Source organism: Balaenoptera ricei, chromosome 12 (assembly GCF_028023285.1).
Source record: "Balaenoptera ricei isolate mBalRic1 chromosome 12, mBalRic1.hap2, whole genome shotgun sequence".
Classification (NCBI taxonomy): domain Eukaryota; kingdom Metazoa; phylum Chordata; class Mammalia; order Artiodactyla; family Balaenopteridae; genus Balaenoptera; species Balaenoptera ricei.
In genome coordinates this window covers 61,536,785-61,559,070 of record NC_082650.1, presented here as the reverse complement: position 1 = coordinate 61,559,070, position 22,286 = coordinate 61,536,785, and the positions used below count along the sequence as shown (strand labels likewise).

At 36.1% G+C, this 22,286-nt stretch overlaps 1 long non-coding RNA gene across 3 annotated transcripts in view; it reads left to right on the top strand.

The window, feature by feature from the left end:
- Window positions 1–22,286, top strand: part of LOC132376356 (uncharacterized) — a 1,138,994-nt gene that overhangs the window by 53,861 nt on the left and 1,062,847 nt on the right. For all 3 annotated transcript variants that reach the window (XR_009506280.1, XR_009506281.1, XR_009506279.1), the window contains exon 3: window positions 20,338–20,501. This is a non-coding gene — a long non-coding RNA (uncharacterized LOC132376356). The remainder of the gene's footprint in view (window positions 1–20,337; window positions 20,502–22,286) is intronic.

The window sequence follows — 22,286 nt, the reverse complement described above, 5'->3', positions numbered from 1 at the left end:
CCTCTATCCCTACCTCACACTATAAAAAAAGTTAATTCAAGATGTGTCATAGATGTAAATTTAAGAGCCAAAACATAAAGCTTCTAGGAAAATAACAAAGGAGAATTTCACTGTGTCTTTGACATTTGAGGATTTCTTAGCAACACACGCATATACACACACGCACACACCCCAACCACAAAAGGAAAAAATACAGATGAATTAGATTGTATAATAATTACAGTTTTTCTCTCATCAAAAACAAATAAAAAAAGAAAATTGTTAAGGAAATAAAAAGCAAGCTATAAACTTGGAGACAATATTTGCAACCTTTATATCTGTCAAGATAATTGTTGCAGAATCCTACAAGTCAATAATAATGACCATCAACTCAATAAAAATTAACAGACTAGAACAAATACTTCAACAAAAAGAAGAGAAATGAATGGCCAATAAGGATATGAAAGAATGCTCAGCATAATTATGGAAATGAAAATTAAAACCACACATTGCATAGCCAGACAAATTGCTAAAATTAAAAAAAATGACAATATCAAAGATTGGTGAGAATGTGGAAGACTAAAGCTCTCATATTGTTGGTGAGTGTGTAAAATGGTATAATTATTTGGAAACAGTTTGGCAGTTTCTTATAAAAATTAAAAATAGACCTAACTTGTGATCCAAAAATTTTACTCCTAGATATTTACCCAAGAGAAATACAAATGCAAAAATAGTTTAGAGTTGCTTTATTCATAATGGACAAAAAGTGAAATAGCTCAACTGTTTATTAATAGAACAATGAACAAATAAATCATGGAATATTCATACATCCTACTCAGCAATATAAGGGATCAAATAACTGAAACAAAACAACTTGGATGAATCTCAAAATTTTATGTTGAATGAAGGAAAGCAGACACAAATAACAATATATTTGAATTTATATGAAGTTATAACAGGCAAAACTCAAAACAGGAAGCAGTCTAAATATCCATCAACTGGTGAACAGATAAAATGTGGCATATCAATACAATGGAATATGGAATATTATCCAGAAAAAAAAAAGGTGAACATCTGATAAACACTATGACAGGGAAAGCATTACACTAAGTGAAAGAAGCTAGACACGAAAGACTACATATTGTATGATTCCATATATATTAAATTTCCAGAAAAGGCAAGTCTGTGATCATGGAATGCAGATCAATAATTGCATGGACTGGGGAGTGGAGAGTGCAAACGGGCATAAGGAAACTTTTTGAGTTGGTGGAAATGCACAGCTGGATCATGGTGATGGTTGTGCAACTCTGTAAATGTACTAAAAAAAGCACTGAATTGTATACTTGTGATGGGTGAACTTTATATAGTTCAATAAAGCTGTTCCAAAAGGAGAAGAAAGAGCAGACAAAGCTAACATATGGTGACAGAAATCAGAACAGTGGTGGTTTCTAAATGAGTGGTGGAGGTTGACTGGAAATGAGGAGGGAACTTAATGGGGTGATGGCAACATTCTATATCTTGATTGGCCTGGTAGTTACACATGGATGGTTGTTATTGTCAAAATTCATGGAACTCTACAGTTATGATTTGTGTATTTTTATAATATGTAAGTTATACCTCAAATTAAAAGAAAAAGTCACTACAGATTTGGGATTTGTTGAATTGGAAGAAAGTAGCAGTGAGTTATCCACATTAAACTTTGCCTGTTCTGAAGGATAGAGGAAGCAGCCATGGAGGAAGATGCTAATTATGTTGATTTTATCTTATGTGAAGTAACTTCTGCGGCAGAAAATATGCAAGAGCTTATTAAGGAACATCCGTGTTTCTATTTACTTCTTTTTCTTTCCAGAAATCAATTTTATACTTCTTTTGCTTGCTTTTAAGGTATGGCTAGAGATTTATCAGGAGATGTTTTATTGTCACCTAAGCTATTATGTCCACTGTTATCTCTATCATCATTTTTTCACCTCATTATTCTTAGAATCAAGCAAATCAGCACCTAAGTGTACAGGAGATAAACAGTAAATTGTTGACAATCTGTTATGGTGTTTTATTGCTCTCGTCATCTGTTATAACTCCTCTGATACTTGTTACATATACTTGTCAAGAGCCAGGGTGGAAGAGAACAGAAAATCTGTTTTGGGGAAGCCATTTGAGCTTTCTTCAGTCTGATAAGGAATTTAGAATGGTTAGTCACTCATTCTCAGGTCATTTATACTTAACCTTTATTAAATCTTTTCAAATCCTAAACATGGTTTCATGGTAAAAGCCAGAGAAAAGTTTTAAATGTGTGGTGAACTGAAAGTGTTGCAGATTTTATTCTTTTCATTTTTTCTGACTTATTTTGCATTCCTCATATTCCTAATATTATTTGATTTTTTTTCTCCCATTCAAGAAAGATCTTCAGTATTCTAAGTCCGCTCTTCTATTTCTGAACTATATTTGATGCTAATGCATACTGCCCAGAAATCCCTTTATCTTGTAATGGTCCCCACTCTCACCTCAGGACCTTCTTCCTACCTCCAAACATACTGGTTTCATCCAGATGCTAAAATTTCCATCCAAAGACGTCAGAGTGGGAGTTGTTGCTGTGGATGCTCCTCACGTGTGCTCTCAAGGACCCAGTGAACACCACGACGTCTTTGCCATGTGCTCCTCCTAAACCTAGTTTTTATCTTGCTTTTGAATTCCCTGGTCCTCAGATTACTTCACTACTTCTGAGGAAATACAAACATCTTTTTACTGCAACCTCATTTCCTTCAGAAGCAAGACCCTACTCTGTTTCCACTTCCACTTGACATTTCTTGTCTCCTTTCATCTAGATTTTATAAGGCCAACTACTAGGAACCATTTTTCTTCTATCCTCTGAGATTTGGGACTCTGCTGAATCCAAGCATCCTTCTCTTTGTCACAATTTTTACCTTAATATCAAGAAAAAAACCTTTTAAAACCTCTTTTTTCAAGTGTTTCTACAGAAGTTTCTATTACCTTCAAAAGCCCTAGCAATTATTTCTATTTACATAATCATGAATTTGGTTTCTGTGTGTGTGTGTGTGTGTGTGTGTGTTTTGTAGATCAGCTTACTCAGTTTTTCTGCAGCTACAACACACATCAGATTCCTAGAGCAGGTGTTCTAGGCACAAGACTCAAAATACCTTCTTTGCCTGGAAATATTGCATTTTTCCTTCCTTTCAGTCCAAGAAGATGACACATCCCCTATCTGCCCCCAGAACCCATTTTTACTTTTTCATTCCTTGTTGAATTTCACTTCGAACAAATCTATACTCTGGATTCTCAAAATTAGTGACAGTGATTCAGGCTTAGTAATAAAACACTCCCTTCCCACTTTAAAAAAATTATTTTATCGTGGTAAGAATACTTAACATGAGATCTACCCTCCTAACAATTTTTAAATGTACAGTACAATATTGTTGATTATAGGTGCAATTTTGTACAGCAGATCTCTAGAGCTTATTCACCTTGCTTACCTGAAACGTTATGCCTGTTGATTAGTATCTCCTCATTTCCCTCTCCCCTCAGCCCCTGGCAACCACTGTTCCACTCTTTGATTCTATGAATTTGACTATTATAGATATCTCATATAAGTAGAATCATGGAGTATTTGTTTTTCTATGGTTGGCTTATTTTGCTTAGCATAGTGTGTTCAAGTTTCATCCATATTGTTGCATATTACAGGATTTCATTCTTTAAGGCTAAATAGTATTTCATTGTATGTATATATCATATTTTCTTTATCCATTCATCTGTCTGTGGACATCAAGATGGTTTCCAGATCTTGGCTATTGTGAATAAAATGAGCTGGAATAGTGAAACCAACCCACCTACTAATCTAAGAGGCTGAACTGCCTCCTAGAATTTAACCTATTTGAAGCATTTTTTTTTTCTGGCTCCAATAATGAATACTTATGTCTTCTAAGACTAGATTTCTGCACACTTCACATGATGTAGGGTTAATTTATGTGTGTAGCTACTATTTTTAGAGCTTGCACTGACTCCAGAACTGAATGTCTATCCACTCCCTCTCAGATTTTTCCTATATGTTATATGCTGTATAAGCCATGCTTCCACCAAGGATTTAGATTTCTAAATCTAAAGAAATACTAGATAAATATTCTAAATCTCTTAAACTTTAGAGATACATGGCTTTAGAAATTTGATGTTTTGAAGTAACACATCCACAATGGAATTATTGTCATACTAGAGCATTTCCATTGGAGGAAAAAATTGCTCATGAACTTAGATGCACAAATATTCCTACAGCCTCCTATTGTTGCATGGTTTGCCAAGATAAGCACAGAAGACATTTTTCAGACAAATATCCTGTATACATAATTACCAGTTGATACTTGATCTCAAATTTGTTTAAACTGGTTGGACCATATATAATCCATCAGAGCTACATTTTAACATCTAACAGGCCAAGTGACTCCATGTGCCTAGGCCTATTTGCTGATCTGATTTATTAGATATCATCAGTTTTGGAAAAAGAAGTATGCAAATGGAATCCAAGAGAATAATGTTCTTCTAGTTGGAGACAGAACTGACTTAAATCATCTCTTCCATGTCTTCTTTCTTCTGGAGTCCATCTAGATCCATTATACCTAGTATCTTTCATGGGATTGAAAGATACAAGAGCAATAAGTGGATGGAGATAAATAGGTTTCAAAGGGGAGATAATAAGATTAGTTTTCAATATTATCATCGTCCTAAAATTTCACTAAGCAGTTGAAAATACAGGCCTGGAACCTGGGAGAAAAAGTAGGACTAGAAAAAGATTGGGAAGTTATCTGTATTAAATATTCAAAGGCATGGGAGTAGACGGAAGGACATGTAGATTAGAAATGGTATATATCTGAAATCAGAATGCGTGGGTTTAGTTCTAGATCTATCACATTTTAGCCGAGGGACCTTGGGCAAGTTATCTAACATCTGTGATCCCTAGTTTTCTCATTTCTTAAATGGAGTTTGCCTTAGGTTATCTTTAAGTTCCATTTTAGCTCCAAAATTCTACTATCTTCAGAAATTGTTAAAGGTGAAAGTGCAGAAATAAAATATACAGAGCCTGTAAGTAGTCAGTGGAATTGAGACTTAAGGAGCATTTCGAAGCTGAGAGCAACTTAAGAATGTGCATATTTGAATGAGATTATTTGTTTCTTGATTAACACATGAACTTTTTTCTTTCCCCCCTGATGGGTATTAGGACCCAATTTCCATTAAAATTTCATCTTTGCAAGGTAAAATGAAGTACTCTAAGGAGATTACAATAACTGAGACTAATGATAGCTTAAGCATCAAAAATTAGAATAAAACGAGTGAATTTTAGGGATGATGTTCCTATGATAAAATAGCAACTGATTACAATCTGAATGTGGTATGAGAGAAAGCAAAGTCAATCGGTTCCCAGACTGCATACCTATAAGATACTGTAATTGAAGATGTGGCGTATGAAGAAATGGAAATTAAGGAGTTTTAATCATCTGGGTGTCTTTATGAAGAGGTCATAACACTTTGCAGACATCAAATTAATCCTTATTATATCTTTAAGAGGCAGGTAAGAGAACAGGTATTATTTTCAGCTAGAAATTGAGGGCCAGCGTTTATGGGGTAGGCACATGGCATATGCAGAGGTAGTCCGGTGTCATGTCTAAAAGCGTGTGCTCTGCCATCGCAGCCCCACCACACCACCCACCTGGTGTGTGTCTTTGGGCAAGTTGCTTATTTGGGCTTCAATATTTTTTCTATGAAATGGGATTAATAATGATTATTAGAGTGGTTAGGATTAAATAATACGTGTAAAGTGCTTCTAATGGTGTCTGCCATGCAGTAAATGTAATCAATATAAATTACCACTACCACCATTACCTTTACTACTACTGCTACTGTAATGATAGTCAACACCATACAGTGTTGATTTGTGTGAGGTTTGTGTACATATAGAAGGGAATTAATGTTCCTTTATTCTTATTTTAGGGTTCCCATTGTGTAAATGTGGTCTGCGGGGGGGACAGAGGACTATGACAGAACCTGTAGCAGTTCACACTGTGGTCTCCATTACATGAATAGTAATAATACAACAACGCCTTAACTTTTTTGAGTACAGAGGAAACTTATTTGACATTTCATTGAAGACAGATGGAAGTAATAACAAGTACTAACATTTTTCCCCCCATTAATCTTGTGTTTTTAATGGATAGTGGTAGCAGGAATTATGCTGGAGAGACATTGTTTATTTGAAGGGTATTTCTCCTCATAAAAGGGGTCAATGAAAAGCAACAGCTTGGGAGATTCTGCTCTAGACTATACCAGCCAGATAAAAAATTAGTAAGTGATATTGCAGGAAAGATGTATGAGCAAAGTCGGGCCAATAGCCTGCTGCCTAGTCTTTCAGATTCTAGTTCCACCCACACTACTTCAGGATTTATTTCTCCTCCTTCCTTTTAGGCAAACCTTCTACCCTCTGAAAAACTCTTCTTCCTTAGCTCATTAATCCATGTCTTTTTGACCCTTAAAATACATGATTTAAAATATTCTGTTTGCTTCTGCCACTCAGATCACCCACTGAATCACCTCAGCATACATATATCATTTGTACTGTTTTAATTTGCAATAATTAAATTATGTATTTCTTTGGAAACCCTATTTTAGTCCATTTATATAGCATGAATAATCAGTACTATTGAAAGTTCCTTGATGTCAGAGACTGTATCCTCTGTTTCTGTTGCATCTCCCTAGGGTACCTGTCATAGTGCTCAGAAACATTTATTAAGCACCCAGTAATGCTTAATGAATGTTATTGACTGACAAGACTTTCATGCAATTGAGATAGCAGCAAGATATCTGAGAGGTTTCTTGGAGACAAGCAGAGAAATAGAGGCTAGAGGTGAATAGGTTTGAGTTTTATCCATGTAATGAAAGTAGTTTTACTAGACAAAAGTCCTAGTTTTTCTTAAAGCTTTCATGCATGTAAGTGTTCCATGTCTTTAAAGCATTTTCAATGTCTCTTTTGGTATACTATTACAAAATTTGTATGCCTTTCTCTCCAAGAAAAATGACAATTGAAAGGTGAAAGAATACCATAATTTATATAATGGTATTATATTTTCTTTCTAATATTCTTCAATTATGGGAAGCTTTAAGATTGTCCCTGTTAGCTAACTATGCCATGTTCTGTAATTTTAAAAAGTGAATTCATCTTACCATTTTTATCTTCTTGTGACATATCATCATCAAATTTTCAAGTGTATGTAAGCAGCATGTAAAAATCTAAAACAAATCATACATTCTTTGAAAATATGAAGTATATTTAAATTATAAATGTAATTTGGTATATATCTCCATTTAATGTGGAAAATATTCTGGGAGAAATTTGTATGTAAAAATAAAACAAAAGAACCCTAATTTTTCCCTATTTAGGTTTTCTTGAACTACTGCTAGAAATGCCAGAGGAAGGGAGTGGATTATGTAAGCGATGCAATATATACTGAAGATACATTCTTGCATGGAACCACTACAGTGCATAACTGACTCAGTAATTCTATACCATGAAAAGTAATCAAATGATCTTCACTTCAGACAAATCAAATGGGCCATATGTCAGGTGTAATAGCGTTTATGGTTATATATGGTAACACATATGTATGTGTAATATGTGTGTATCTGTGTGTTTGTTTACACATGTTTATAATAGATTCTGATTAAAATACATTGTGGAAATGCAGAAAAACCTTTAAGATAGTAATTTCTTTTTAAAGGATCTTCAAGAAAGGAAACAATAAGGATAGTATCGCAAACTGAAATTTACTATTTTTATGAAAATTATCATTGATATTAATGCTGTCACCCATGGAATATAGTGTGTGAAAGAGGACAAGAGCACTGAATATCAGCAAAATAACAGATTCATGGATATAAGATCATGTCTGACATAAAATAAATGTGGTCCTCTCTACTAAGCATATCAGGAATTCAGTTTCAATTAATTATATTTCAGGGGCTAATATGTAACTAAGGTTGATGGTCCTTGGGTCTCAATCTATTTAGGTATTTTAGTAGTGCGTGCCTTTCACTTCAGGTGCTATTGGTAATGTGGGATATTAAGGAAACAATCAGATAACCATAGTTAAAATAAATGAGGGCTTATTTGCCTCGGAGTGATTGGAGTGACTTCTTTCATTTGTTTTCACCTGGCTGCTCTCAAGTATCATTACTTTCTGTCCTTTGTCCAGATGAACAAGGCACAAGGTCTAATATCAAGAGTAGTTTCTGTAGTCCCCGATCATAGCTCATTGTGAAGGAATTGTGTATTAGATTGTTTGTGGAGCCTGAAACAAGCCATTGAAATGCAAATACCAGATCCTTTAATTGGAATAGCTTTATGAACTGCTAGAATAATTTTTGCATCTTTTTAGAAGATATTTTAACAGTCCTTCAAATTTTGGGGCAGTACTGCTGTGAACCAAATTCATTGTTGTATAAAAAAAAACAAGGTAGCCATAACTTTTGCTTTTATATACTTACATTGAGATGAGAAAAAAAATTAGTGTCTCTTTCCCCCCATTCATCAGTGTATTATGTGCAATTCTGTCAAAGCCATGACCAGGAGTAACGCAAAGCTGTGTGGATAAAAAGCAAAATTGCAAAAATACTGGTAAAGGTTTGTTTTTGTTGATACTGTTTTCTAATTTCCAAACATCTGGAATCTGGCAAATGTGTAGTAGTTTCATTAGGCAGGTTGATGTGAGAAGGAAAAAAATTGAGGAAAAACTTAAATAGCTGAAGGCCACCCTGATGATATCTGGTGTTTGAGATGAGTATGATTTAGAATTGTTCTGTGTTTTATTCAGAGCAGAAGAGAAAGGAAGGAAATGCTTTGAAATCCTACCCAGTATGTTGGTATGGGATATCTCTTGAGGGTCACATTAAGACAAACATACACACACACATACACACACTTCCTAAAAGCTGTTTGAATTGTGAACGAGTGGCCACATGGCAAAAATAATGCACATCAAACTATAAAGGCTGGATATATCTATATTCAATTTACTATTATAATATAAAACTAACAAAAAATTAAAACATCTGTTGTCCTACCCCAGAAGTTTTCAAAAGTGGTGCCTTCAACTGCAACCCCATAGACTCTGACTTAATTTATCTGAGGTGGGATTCAAGAATAGGGAATTGTTTCATACTCTCCAGGGGATTCTGGTGTGACTACATGGATGAAAACTACTATTTTGCACCACCAACCCTGAGAGAAAAGCAAAGGCTTTGGGGAGGATTGTCCCTCAGTTGAACTCCTGGCTCTGCCAGGCTCTGCCACTGACGATGTGTCCTTGTGCAGGTTACTCTAAGAACACTTTCTCATCACTGACATGGAAAATACAAATCCACTGGATTTCTATGAGAATTACATTTAATATTTATAAAACCCTTGGCAGGGCTCAAAAATACTTGCTCCCTCCTATCTGTAGTGCATTTCTTAGAGTCTCTCATAACTCCAGGTATAAGGTCACTTTCTGTTATAATATTAAGGTAAAATTAGCATTATCTCCCCCACTATATTATGTAGTAAGAATGTTCAGCATTTTGGAGATGAGGTTAATGCATGTAACTATTTCTGGCTGTTGTTATCTCCTGCTTTTAAAGTTCTCATTCTCTGCCTCACATTTTGCTTCTTGCCTCTGACTCCATTTCTACTTTGCAGTTTACTACAGGACAGGGTCCCTATCCCTTTGCTACAGAAAGTATTGTCAGCTGTAGCTGATTTTACAAAAGGTTTGTTATTTGGCAAACAACTTAAAATTTAATCTCAGCTAACCTTTTCCTTAAAAATCTCTCAACTATTTCTGGGTCTAAAAAATTTTTATTAGTTGTCTCTTCTACTGGGGGTCTGGCCTCCTTTCGTGTTGCTGTGCCCTTTTTATTTCTCTCTCAAATGCCATCACACATTTTTCTAGATTCTTTTTGCTTCTAAATCCCCAAATGCCTACGGTGTTTTTAGTTCTCTTTTTGATTAACTTCTAAGGCATTCATTTATGCCCTGAGTAATATTCTTTTGCCACAAAGTAGCCAAACAAGATATTTTGCTAAATAAAAACTTCTTACTTGGAAGAGGAATTTTGCCAATCATTAGAATAATTTTCCTCCCTATTGTACAAGGTTATACAGTTATAAAATTATAACTGATTATAATTAGCATTATTCTTATATTGCTTTTCATTTAAAAATGTTCTCTAGAATAAGTAGCAAGTTGTTGAGTGTAAGAATATCAAACTGTAGTGGTCATAAGAATAGCCCAGGAGTTTGCTAACCTGTAGATTCCTGAGCCTTGTGCCTGAGATTTTGATTTAGTAGCTTAGCAGTGTAAACTTTAATGGGCATCCCAGATGATTCCAGTGCAGGTGTTCTGTGTGTTGCATAGTGAGTAATACAGGCATGATTTGGCTCAGGTATAGCCTGGTTTATTTGGTGCAGCTAGTACCTGTTTATTTGCTGCTATGTATCCATTCTTCTACCTTCTTGCAAAAGATACACTAAATTGGGGGTGAGGGGAATGACCCCATTCTCAGCCATGTGGTTTGAGTGAGATTTACTCCAGCTTAGATCTAGAGGTGTTTTCTGTTTGCCTTAAGCCAAATGGCAGATCACACTGCACTGACCATAGTGATTAGTTCAGCAAAGGACATGTAAACCAATCAGAATCATCAATTACTAGCTGGAAGAAATGTTTTTGGTGGTTACTGGGAAAGAATCAGCTATTTTCATTTTTCCTTTGATTTTCTTGTGGACATGAAGCTTGGAACTGCTGTGACTATCTTGTCTAAAGAGGTGAGTAAGTTAGAGGAAGCAGATAGAGCTAGAACCTGATGATACCACCAGCCTTCTGCCCAAGGACTAAGCTTACATGAACTGATACATCCCTTTTTGCTTAACCTAGACTTGCAGACCCTCACCTCTAGGTTAAGCAAAACGGAATGTATCAGTTCTTAGAAGAGTAGAATTAGGTAAACGGAAGCAAAGGGATGGGCAACTAGGAGGCCCCATCTCTTTTTTGGCATGAATGATGCTCATCCTTCTTGGGATAGTTAAATAGTTAAATTTAAATTTAAATTTAGGCATAGTTATATCTGTGCCTTTTGAACCTTGGGACTCTGTGTCTACTGTGGTTGCAGCAATGGAGGACAAAGGTAGGAAAAATTCAGGATGGTTGGAGCATGTCTGCTACATTTTGAAACCTTCAGTGAGGTCTATAGGATAGAGATAAGCTAAGGCTGAAACTAGCCTTTCTGACAGCAAAGAAGAAGAAAACATGGTTTTTTAAAGGAAAGCTCTTTCTGCTTGAGACCTGTAATTCAGGAGGACTGAAAGACTGATCCCCTGGGGCTGGCAAGTGTGAAAAAGCTCAATGGTCAACCCCATCCAAAGTTAGTACTAATGGAGGCAAAGAGGTAGCATTGCAGCAGAAGGTAAGTTTGGAGCCCCAGAAAAGCCTAAGTGGCTCCATCTGGACAAATGAGACCATCACCACCATTGTGAGGATGCAGCCTGTGGACCGGGCAGATTCATAGAGCTTCCCTGTCTCATCCTAGCATGTCATACACCTCTAAAGCAGAGGACAAGATGGGAGTAGGAAACTGAGTGTTAGGGGAATGGGTAAGAGCACTGGAGATGTATTGTGAATAAACTATATTTTCTGTTTCTGGACCTTGTGTTAGCAGATCTCTGGCTATGGTTACTAGCTCATGGGGCTAACCAGTAGCATATAACTTGAAACCTCTATATTTTTAGGCAGTTAATTCTATTGCCCAAGAAACACCAAGATTGGTCGGCAACAGGCTGTGATTGCTTAGTCCTTAAGCCTATTTTTAGGTTGTCAACAGGTACCAAGAGAAAGTGGGCTGCTAAAGAGGACTAGCTCCCAGAAGGGGCAAACACTCTTCCTCTAGATTGGATGGAGACTGCAGCTACTTTGCTGCCCATAACAAGAGCAGCCTGAGATGAGGTCAACCCTTAGATGGAGGAAAGACAAGAAATGAGTATGCCCCTTAAGCCTCAAATCAGGAGTGCCTGAGGCTAGCCCTTCTTTGGACTTTGTAGATAAAGGAGCCAATAAATTCTCATTATGTTTTGAGTTTTGTTTTGCCATTTGTAGCATAAATGATCATCTGATACACCTGGACATGCCCCTTATGTATTAGAGTTCTCCAGAGAAATAGAACCAATATATGATTTATTATAAGGTATTGGCATACAGGATTATAGAGGTTGAGAATTCCCATGATCTGTTGTCTGCAACTGGAGACTCAAGAAAGCTTGTGGTAGTTAAAAGGTCTGAGAACCAGGAGTGCTGAGGGTAGGAGAAGATTGATGACTCAGATTAGAGGGGGACAAATCCAACCTTCCTCCACCTTTTTGTTCTATTCAGGCTATCAGTGCATTGGATGAGGTACGTCCACGTCAGGGAGGGCCATCTACTTTACTCAGTCTACCAATTCAAATGCTAATTTCTTTCAGAAACACCCTCACAGACACACGCAGAAATAATATTTAATTAGATATCTGGGCATCCCTTGGCTCCATCAAGTTGATACAGAAATTAACCATCACCTTACAAATAACTTTGTAGTGTTAATTAACTTTTTAGGAGCCTGAGTTTCTTCTACCCTATAATGAGAACAATATCTATTGTGAGCCTCAGGAATAATGTATATAAAGCATAGTGCATGGTATATAATGAGTGCCTAATTAATGTTACTTTTATGGTCTATATCAGTGTTTTCCCCCATCATGTATTATTTAGTCATCAACCTTATTGGGTGTTTTGATCACTTTTCTTCACCCCATTGCTGAGAGAGGGATTCCTATCCTAGGATTAAGGGGATAGCCAAAAACATGACACCTGACACTGGACAGATGAGATTGATAGTAATTCATCAGTCCTGGGGGAGGAGGACACTGCACGCTTCCCAAGGCCACATGGGATTGCACTTGGGAATAGAATGAACAAGCAGGGACTGTGGGAAGCTGACTTTGTAATATTAAGAGCATAAGATGCCCCCTGGTTTTTGCAGGAGGGTGTGATTGGATTGTTTGAATAATTTCATGGACTGGCAGGGAATTGAAGACCACTCCTCAGGCATAAATAAGCAGGCAATGTGCCTGGGCCCATGATAAAAAGGTATGTTTGGCTAGGGGACCGTATCTGAGCAGAATGGGAAGGAGAACTTGTAGGAACTGAGGCCCTCTCAGTTTTCCTGAGATGTCAGGGCAACACAAAGATAGTAATTTTAGGCCTTATGCCGCATGGGGGTAGAGGAAAAAGCGCTTGGATTTAGTTAGAATTTCTGGTTGCCATGTGGCCTATAAAATGAGAATATGCCAGTTCTGTCCCTCTTGAGGATCTTTGTGAAGATTATCAGTCATATTTGTGTCTAAGAATACATCAGATGCTCTTTCTTTTTTTTTTTTTTTTTTAAAGACAGGTTTTTTTTTTTTAAATAAATTTATTTATTTATTTTTGGCTGTGTTGGGTCTTTGTTTCTGTGCGAGGACTTTCTCTAGTTGTGGCGAACGGGGGCCACTCTTCATCGCGGTGCGCGGGCCTCTCACTATCGCGGCCTCTCTTGTTGTGGAGCACAGGCTCCAGACGCACAGGCTCAGTACTTGTGGCTCATGGGCCCAGTTGCTCCGCGGCATGTGGGATCTTCCCAGACCAGGGCTCGAACCCGTGTCCCCTGCATTGGCAGGCAGATTCTCAACCACTGCGCCACCAGGGAAGCCCGAGATGCTCTTTCTTTTGATTGAGCAGTATTAGAAACAGAATCTTTGGCCCAAGACAACATGGACAAGTTTATTTTGGGGCTTCAGGAATTGGAGAGTAGGGTAATGGTTCTCAAGGTTGAAAGTAGTTAAGAATAACTGTTGGTGCTTGTAAAACACATACACATGAAACACACTTTACTAATCCACATCCTCAGAGAAGTTTCAAAGTTTTGGTGGTTTAAGGCAGCATATTGATTTAGAAATGTACATTTAACAAGATCTCAGATTATTCTGATGCAGTAGTCCTTCAACCAAACAGTGTCAACAACAGTTTAGTGCCAAGGTTCTCAAACTTGACTGTGCATCAGAATGCATTGAGGGGTTGTTAAAACACACATCGCTGGGCCCTATCCCCAAAGTCTCTGACTCAGTAGGTCTGGGTGGGACCCTCAAATTTGCATTTCTAACAAGTTTCTAGGTGATGCTGCAAGGACCACACTTTGAGAACCATTGGTTTAGTGTAGTAATTCTCAGTTGTGTATGATTTTTCCCCCAGGGGACATTTGCCAATGTCTGCAGACACTTCTGGTTGTCACAACTGAAGGGTGCTACTGATACCTCATGTTAAAGGCCAAGGATGCTGCTGAACATCCTACAATGCACAGGACGTCATTCCTTCCCTACAACAAAGAATTATCTGACCCCAAATGTCAATAGTGCTAAAGTCGAGAACCACCAATGTAGTGGCATTTTCTGGGGCAGGAGGGTGAGATAGTCTCCTCATGGCAGCAGGTGCACATGGTTCATGTACATATTCACTGTAGGGAGTTGGCCTGAAAAGAGCAGCTAAGTGGAATTTACCAAAGACATTTTATAAAAGAAATAACTTCACACTCTTAATGAGCCACTCATTTACTGTCTTGCTGTCTACCCTGCAGAGCTGATCTGAATCGAGTGATCCTTTTGAAATCAATGGAAACTATATTCTGGATGAGAGAAGGGATGAAAAGAAACAGCTATGTTAATTCTGATTTAAGCAAGGTTTCTCATTCCCTTTGATTAAATTGCAGGTGAAAGGAAGTAGATGAAATGATGCAATTGAGTGGGCACCAAAAATTGATACAAATGAATGACTCTGAAGGAAAAAACCGGTAATGATAGGTGAAACTTACGTGGATTAGCTAGTTAAAAAAATCCTCTTTGTAGGGCTGCATGCAGATATTTAGATGCTTTTATTCAGCAATCTGACACTTGTTACCTAAGGTGTAAACTGAAATAAGCAGTTTTCTTACTTTTTGCTGTATTTACAGCAATCAATAATTGTAATAACTCCAAGGCTGGCAAAATATTGTTAAAGGGTAGAAATCTGATAGGTGAGATTTTTCTTAGAGCTTGGAGAAAATTTTGAGTTACTTTAAGTTATCGATGGTAGCAAAGAAAAGTAAATGCATTTTTTTAATCAAGGCTGTGCAAAACACCACATTTTACTGAGGCTTATTTAAAGCACTGATGATGGAGCTGAGTACAAGCTAAGTAACATACTCATGAAATCTGGCATATACTCAGCATCTAACAGAAAGCAGGCACTGGACAGTCTAAATAATGTTGGACTGACCACACACAAACATTTCAGGAAAGACCTCCTTACATCTTTTAAAAAGCAAAATTAGCGAATATACATTGATCTTCATTCCCCTATTCTCATCACTCATTAATAAGGATTGGGGGATGGAATTCTTGCAGAGGAAGAAAGCTAGCTAGAAGGACCAATTCCCAGCTAGGAATTCTACTTTGTTCCTCATTTTATCTTTTACTTTTCCTATGCTCACCAATGCCAATCCCAGTTACACATCTTTAATAGATAACCAACAATATCTTTTGAAATTTTAGGTATGATGAATATTCTATGTACGTAAACATATTATCATCACCACCATCATTAATGTGTTTATAATTTTATATTCTCTCAATTTCTGTAGGTTTTAGTTTCTACATCTGTAAAATGTTTTTAAAATATTTTTTCTCCTTGGAATGATTTTATCAAATAAATGTGTTAAATTCTAATATGTAAATAAAATCTGATTGGCTGCTCTGATTGAATCCTCCTAGTTAGAACCAGAAATTGGAAGCCAAAACCTCATCCATTGGTTCTCATGGTGATTCCTGGAGAATCTTGAAGCTTTAAGATTACACAAAGCACAGTTTAATAATCAAGGGTCTAAAATTTTAGGTACCCTCTAATATCTCCTCAAGCTTGCCAAATATAGGCACTTATTACCTCCAGAAAGGATTTAAGTGAATTTATGAACAAGACCTTATTTATATTTAAAATTCAGGTAAGAATATCTGGAAATTTGACTCAGAGCTTCCTTGTAACACACACACAAACACACACACACACACACACACACACAGAAGAAGGCAATAGGTTACCTGGCTTGTCTAATAAATGTCTAAAAATAATTTATTAATTGGATCCTTTTAGTAAGGCTATTTAGCAATGTAACAGGTATCTTCAACTGTGATTTGGTAAAATATGGAGTTCTCCTAGACATATAGAATTTTCTTTTATTATCAGTCAAAGCTGAGTACATATAACTGACTCTTGAATTTCAGAAACACAGAAAGCATTTGTGAGAGGATTAAGGTACATCTAAAAATGTTGATTTCTTTTTTAAAATTTCATTTGTTTATTTATTTATTTTGGCCATGCCTCGAGGCACGTGGGATCTTAGTTCCCCACACAGGGATTGAACATGCACCCCCTGCAATGGAAGCACAGAATCTTAACCACTGGACTGCCAGGGAGGTCCCTAAAAAATGTTGATTTCTCGTGACCTAGCTTGACCTGTAGGAGTTATGATTCACGTGTTCCTTAAACTGATGTAATTTACAAATGTTAATCATCTCAATCTTCAGTCATAGGCAAGATTGAGCTCTCTACAAAGTGAATGAAGTACAGATGCTCTGTATTGTGGTTTAAATGAAGATACTGTGTTTTATCTACACAGTATCCTGGAGAAAGGGTTGGCATGCCGTTTTGAAATTAAGGGAACATGACCTGCCTGAATGGAGGTTGGGCACCTTGCACAGTGGTATACAAAAGGGATTCCAGCAATTGGGGACCATGTTTTCTCAAAAAAAAGCAAACAAACCCTGTTTTTAGTATGTATAAATGCCTAGACAATTACTCAGTTGAGACATAAAAGCACCTTCTAGAGATCAACGTAGAGATAGTTGTGTCCTGGAACATTTTAAGTATTGGTTGTCAGTCTACTTTGACCTTAACTAAATTTAAGAATCACTTCACATAACATCTGGTGTTGAATGTCAATGTCTTTATGTGTCTTTCCTGGGTATGATTATATGCAAAATGCCTGAGAGAATTGACTTTGGGGCAAATAATGTAATGGGTCTTTTTTCTTTTTACATAGTGATACTTGTTATAGAAAACTTAGAACTTAAATAGGTAGGGGAAAAAAAGAAGCTAAAACTTATCCTCAGTGCCACTGTCCAATGAAAATAACATTGATATTTGGTTTTAATCTTTCTTTCCATTCTTTATTTTTCCTATACAAATGTTTTTGCTTACTAATAAAAAAGAGATTGGTATAAATACCATTATCTAACTCTTTTTCTAAGAGCGTGATATTAGGCAAATGTCTTTCCATGTTATTAAATATTTACCTATAACATTATTTTTAATGCTCTCTATAAGATTCCTTTGTATGGATATGCTATAATTTATTTAATTTTCTATTATTGAGCATTTAGGTTTTTTTCCAAATTTTTACTATAAATGACATTCTAGTGAAAACTATTTTAATTAAATCATTGCACACATTCAGGATAGATTTTTTTATAGTTATAAAACAATACTTCCCTCTCATTTTTAGAATAACATTATTTTTACTCTAACTATAAAAATAAAATTACACCCATGTAGAAAATTATAGGAAACCATAAGGAAGTAAAAGCCATAATTTTTAATTTTTAAAATTTATTTTTATATATTTTTTTACACAGCAGGTCCTTATTAGTTATCCATTTTATACATATTAGTGTATACACGTCAATCCCAATCTCCCAAATCATCACACCACCCCCATCCCTCCCCCACCACTTTCCCCCCTTGGTGTCCATATGTTAGTCCTCTACATCTGTGTCTCAATTTCTGCCCTGCAAACCGGTTCATCTGTACTATTTTTCTAGGTTCCACAAATATGCATTAATATACGATATTTGTTTTTCTCTTTCTGACTTACTTCACTCTGTATGACAGTCTCTAGATCAATCCACATCTCTGCAAATGACCCAATTTTGTTCCTTTTTATGGCTGAGTAATATTCCATTGTACGTATGTACCCCATCTTCTTTATCCATTCGTCTGTCGATGGGCATTTAGGTTGCTTCCATGTCCTGGCTATTGCAAATAGTGCTGCAGTGAACAATGGGGTGCATGTGTCTTTTTCAATTATGGTTTTCTCTGGGTATATGCCCAGTAGTGGGATTGCTGGGTCGTATGGTAGTTCTATTTTTAGTTTTTTAAGGAACCTCCATACTGTTCTCCATAGTGGCTGTATCAATTTATATTCCCACCAACAGTGCAAGAGGGTTCCCTTTTCTCCACATCCTCTCCAGCATTTGTTGTTTGTAGATTTTCTGATGATGTCCATTCTAACTGGTGTGAGGTGATACCTCATTGTAGTTTTGATTTACATTTTTCTAATAATTAGTGATGTTGAGCAGCTTTTCATGTGCTTCTTGGCCATCTGTATGTCTTCTTTGGAGAAATGTCTGTTTAGGTCTTCTGCCCATTTTTGGATTGGGTTGTTTGTTTTTTTAATATTGAGCTGCATGAGCTGTTTATATATTTTGGAGATTAATCCTTTGTCCTTTGATTCGTTTGCAAATATTTTCTCCCATTCTGAGGGTTGTCTTTTCATCTTGTTTGTAGTTTCCTTTGCTGTGCAAAAGCTTTTAAGTTTCATTAGGTCCCATTTGTTTATTTTTGTTTTTATTTCCATTACTCTAGGAGGTGGATCAAAAAAGATCTTGCTGTGATTTATGTCAAAGAGTGTTCTTCCTATGTTTTCCTCTAAGAGTTTTATAATGTCTGGTCTTACATTTAGGTCTCTAATCCATTTTGAGTTTATTTTTGTGTATGGTATTAGGGAGTGTTCTAATTTCATTCTTTTACATGTAGCTGTCCAGTTTTCCCAGCACCACTTACTGAAGAGACTTTCTTTTCTGCATTGTATATTCTTGCCTCCTTTGTCATAGATTAGTTGACCATAGGTGCGTGGGTTTATCTCTAGGCTTTCTATCCTGTTCTGTTGATCTATATTTCTGTTTTTATGCCAGTACCATATTGTCTTGATTACTGTAGCTTTGTAGTGTAGTCTGAAGTCAGGGAGTCTGATTCCTCCAGCTCCGTTTTTTCCCCTCAAGACTGCTTTGGCTATTTGGGGTCTTTTGTGTCTCCGTACAAATTTTAAGATTTTTTGTTCTAGTTCTGTAAAAAATGCCATTGGTAATTTGATGGGGATTGCATTGAATCTGTAGATTGCTTTGCGTAGTATAGTCATTTTCACAATATTGATTCTTCCAATCCAGGAACATGGTATATCTCTCCATCTGTTGGTATCATCTTTAATTTCTTTCATCAGTGTCTTATAGTTTTCTGCATACAGGTCTTCTGTCTCCCTAGGTAGGTTTATTCCTAGGTATTTTATTCTCTTTGTTGCCATGGTAAATGGGAGTGTTTCCTTAATTTCTCTTTCAGATTTTTCATCATTAGTGTATAGGAATGCAAGAGATTTCTGTGCATTAATTTTGTATCCTGCAACTCTACCAAATTCATTGATTAGCTCTAGTAGTTTTGTGGTGGCATCTTTAGGATTCTCTATGTATAGTATCATGTCATCTGCAAACAGTGACAGTTTTACTTCTTTTCCAATTTGTATTCTTTTTATTTCTTTTTCTTCTCTGATTGCCATGGCTAGGACTTCCAAAACTCTGTTGAATAATAGTGGTGAGAGTGGACATCCTTGTCTTGTTCCTGATCTTAGAGGAAATGGTTTCAGTTTTTCACCATTGAGAATGATGTTTGCTGGGGGTTTGTCATATATGACCTTCATTATGTTGAGGTAGGTTCCCTCTATGCCCACTTTCTGGAGTTTTTTTTATCAGAAATCAGTGTTGAATTTTGTCAAAAGCTTTTTGTGCATCTATTGAGATGATCATACGGTTTATTTTTTTTATTTTTAAATTTTTTGTGTGTGTGGTTTTATTAAAACCCAGTAATTTAAACTCAGATTTACCTAGTAGGATATTAAGTATGATGTTCTTTATATGTTTTTTAAATTAATTTCTGTTGGAGTATAGTTGACTTACAATGTTGTATTAGTTCTTTATATATTTTTAAAAGAATTTTTCTTTAGTTATTTCTTGGTTTCCATATTTCTGTTGGTTTCTTTTTCTTGTTAGAACATGTATATGTGATAAATATGCTTTGTTCCATTTGTCTCAGGAAGGACAAAAATATGCTCTTTGTGATCCCATGTGTTTCAGGAAGCAAGAGGCTACTATGAGCAGACTGGAGTTGGTCCACTGCCTGTTGTCCTGTTCAATGGAATGCCCTTTGAAAAGGAGCAGCTAGACCCTGATGAGTTGGAAACCATCACAGTGCACAAAATCCTGGAGACTACACCTTCTTTCAAAGAGCAGTGTACTTGGTAAGTACTGTTTCAAGGCTGATTTTGAAAGAGAATGGTTTACTTACATTTTTGTAGTCTCTGTAGTAGGCAATAAAATGCTTTAAGTATCACTGTTTTCTATACACCACTCATAATTGATTTGCAGACTCCCAGCAGGTTCTGCTGTAGTGAAAATATCCATGAGACTTTCTGTACGTTGTTTTTGAAATAACTAATTTTATTGGCTTCAAGTTTAAATTTTATTTTAAAAATTCTTAAGAATTTAGCCATTCTAAGAGACATTTGTTCTACTTGTAAGGAATTTTGACTCAGAAAAATTCAAATATTTGATATATATATAGTTATTGTTGAGATATAACTTACATGCCGTAAAACTCAGCCTTTTAAGGTGGACTGTGCAGTGGGTTTTAGTATTTACACAGAATTATGCAACTATCACCACTGTCTAATTTCAGAGCCTTATCCTCACCCCTAAAATAAACCTGACACCCAGTAGCAATCACTCCCCATTTTCCCCTACCCTACCCCCTGGCAACCATGAATCTGTTTTCAGTCTCTATGGATTTGCCTGTTTGGGACATTTTACATAAAGGGATTCATATAATATATGGTCTTTTGTGACTGATTTCTTTTACTTAGCATAATGTTTTCAAGGTTTATCCTTGTTGGAGCATGTGTCAGTACTTCATTCCTTTTTATGGCCAAATAATAGTTCCTCCAATGGATATACCACAGTTTGTTTATCCATTCATATTTAGGTTATTGCCACTTTTTTGGCTACTATGAATAATGCTGCTGCTATAAGCAATCATGTAAAAGTTTTAATATAGACATATGTTCTCAGTTGTCTTGGGTATACACCTCAGAGTGGAATTGCCTGCTCATGTAGTTATTCTATTTTTAATAGTAATTCCATTTTTAACAGAACTGCCAGACTGTTTTCCAAAGCACCTGCACCCTTATACATTCCTCTCAGCAATGTATGCAGGTTCCATTTTCTGTAAATTCTAGCCAATTCTTGGTATTGTCTGTCTCTTCGGATCATATAGTTTTTATTCTTCAATTTGTTAATATGGTGTATTTGAAGACTTTGAGAAGGATGGGTGTTAGCTCTTCTCTAAATGTTTCATAGAATTCACCTGTGAAGCCTTCTGGTCCTGGACTTTTGTTTGTTGGAAGATTTTTAATCACAGTTTCAATTTCATTACTTGTGATTGGTCTGTTCATATTTTCTATTTCTTCCCGGTTCAGTCTTGAAAGGTTATACCTTTCTAAGAATTTGTCCATTTCTTCCAGGTTGTCCATTTTATTAGCATAGAGTTGCTTGTAGTAGTCTCCTAGGATGCTTTGTATTTCTGCATTGTCTGTTTTAATTTCTCCTTTTTCATTTCTATTTTTATTGATTTGAGTCCTCTCCCTCTTTTTCTTGATGAGTCTGGCTAATGGCTTATCAATTTTGTTTATCTTCTCAAAGAACCAGCTTTTAGTTTTATTGATCTTTGCTATTGTTTTCTTTGTTTCTATTTCATTTATTTCTGCTCTGATCTTTATGATTTCTTTCCTTCTGCTAACTTTGGTTCTTGTTTGTTCTTCTTTCTCTAGTTCCTTTAGGTGTAAGGTTAGATTGTTTATTTGAGATGTTTGTTGTTTCTTGAGGTAGGATTGTATTGCTATAAACTTCCCTCTTAGAACTGTTTTTGCTGCATCCCATAGATTTTAGAATGTCACGTTTTCATTGTCATTCGTCTCTAGGCAATTTTTGATTTCCTCTTTGATTTCTTCAGTGATCGCTTGGTTATTTAG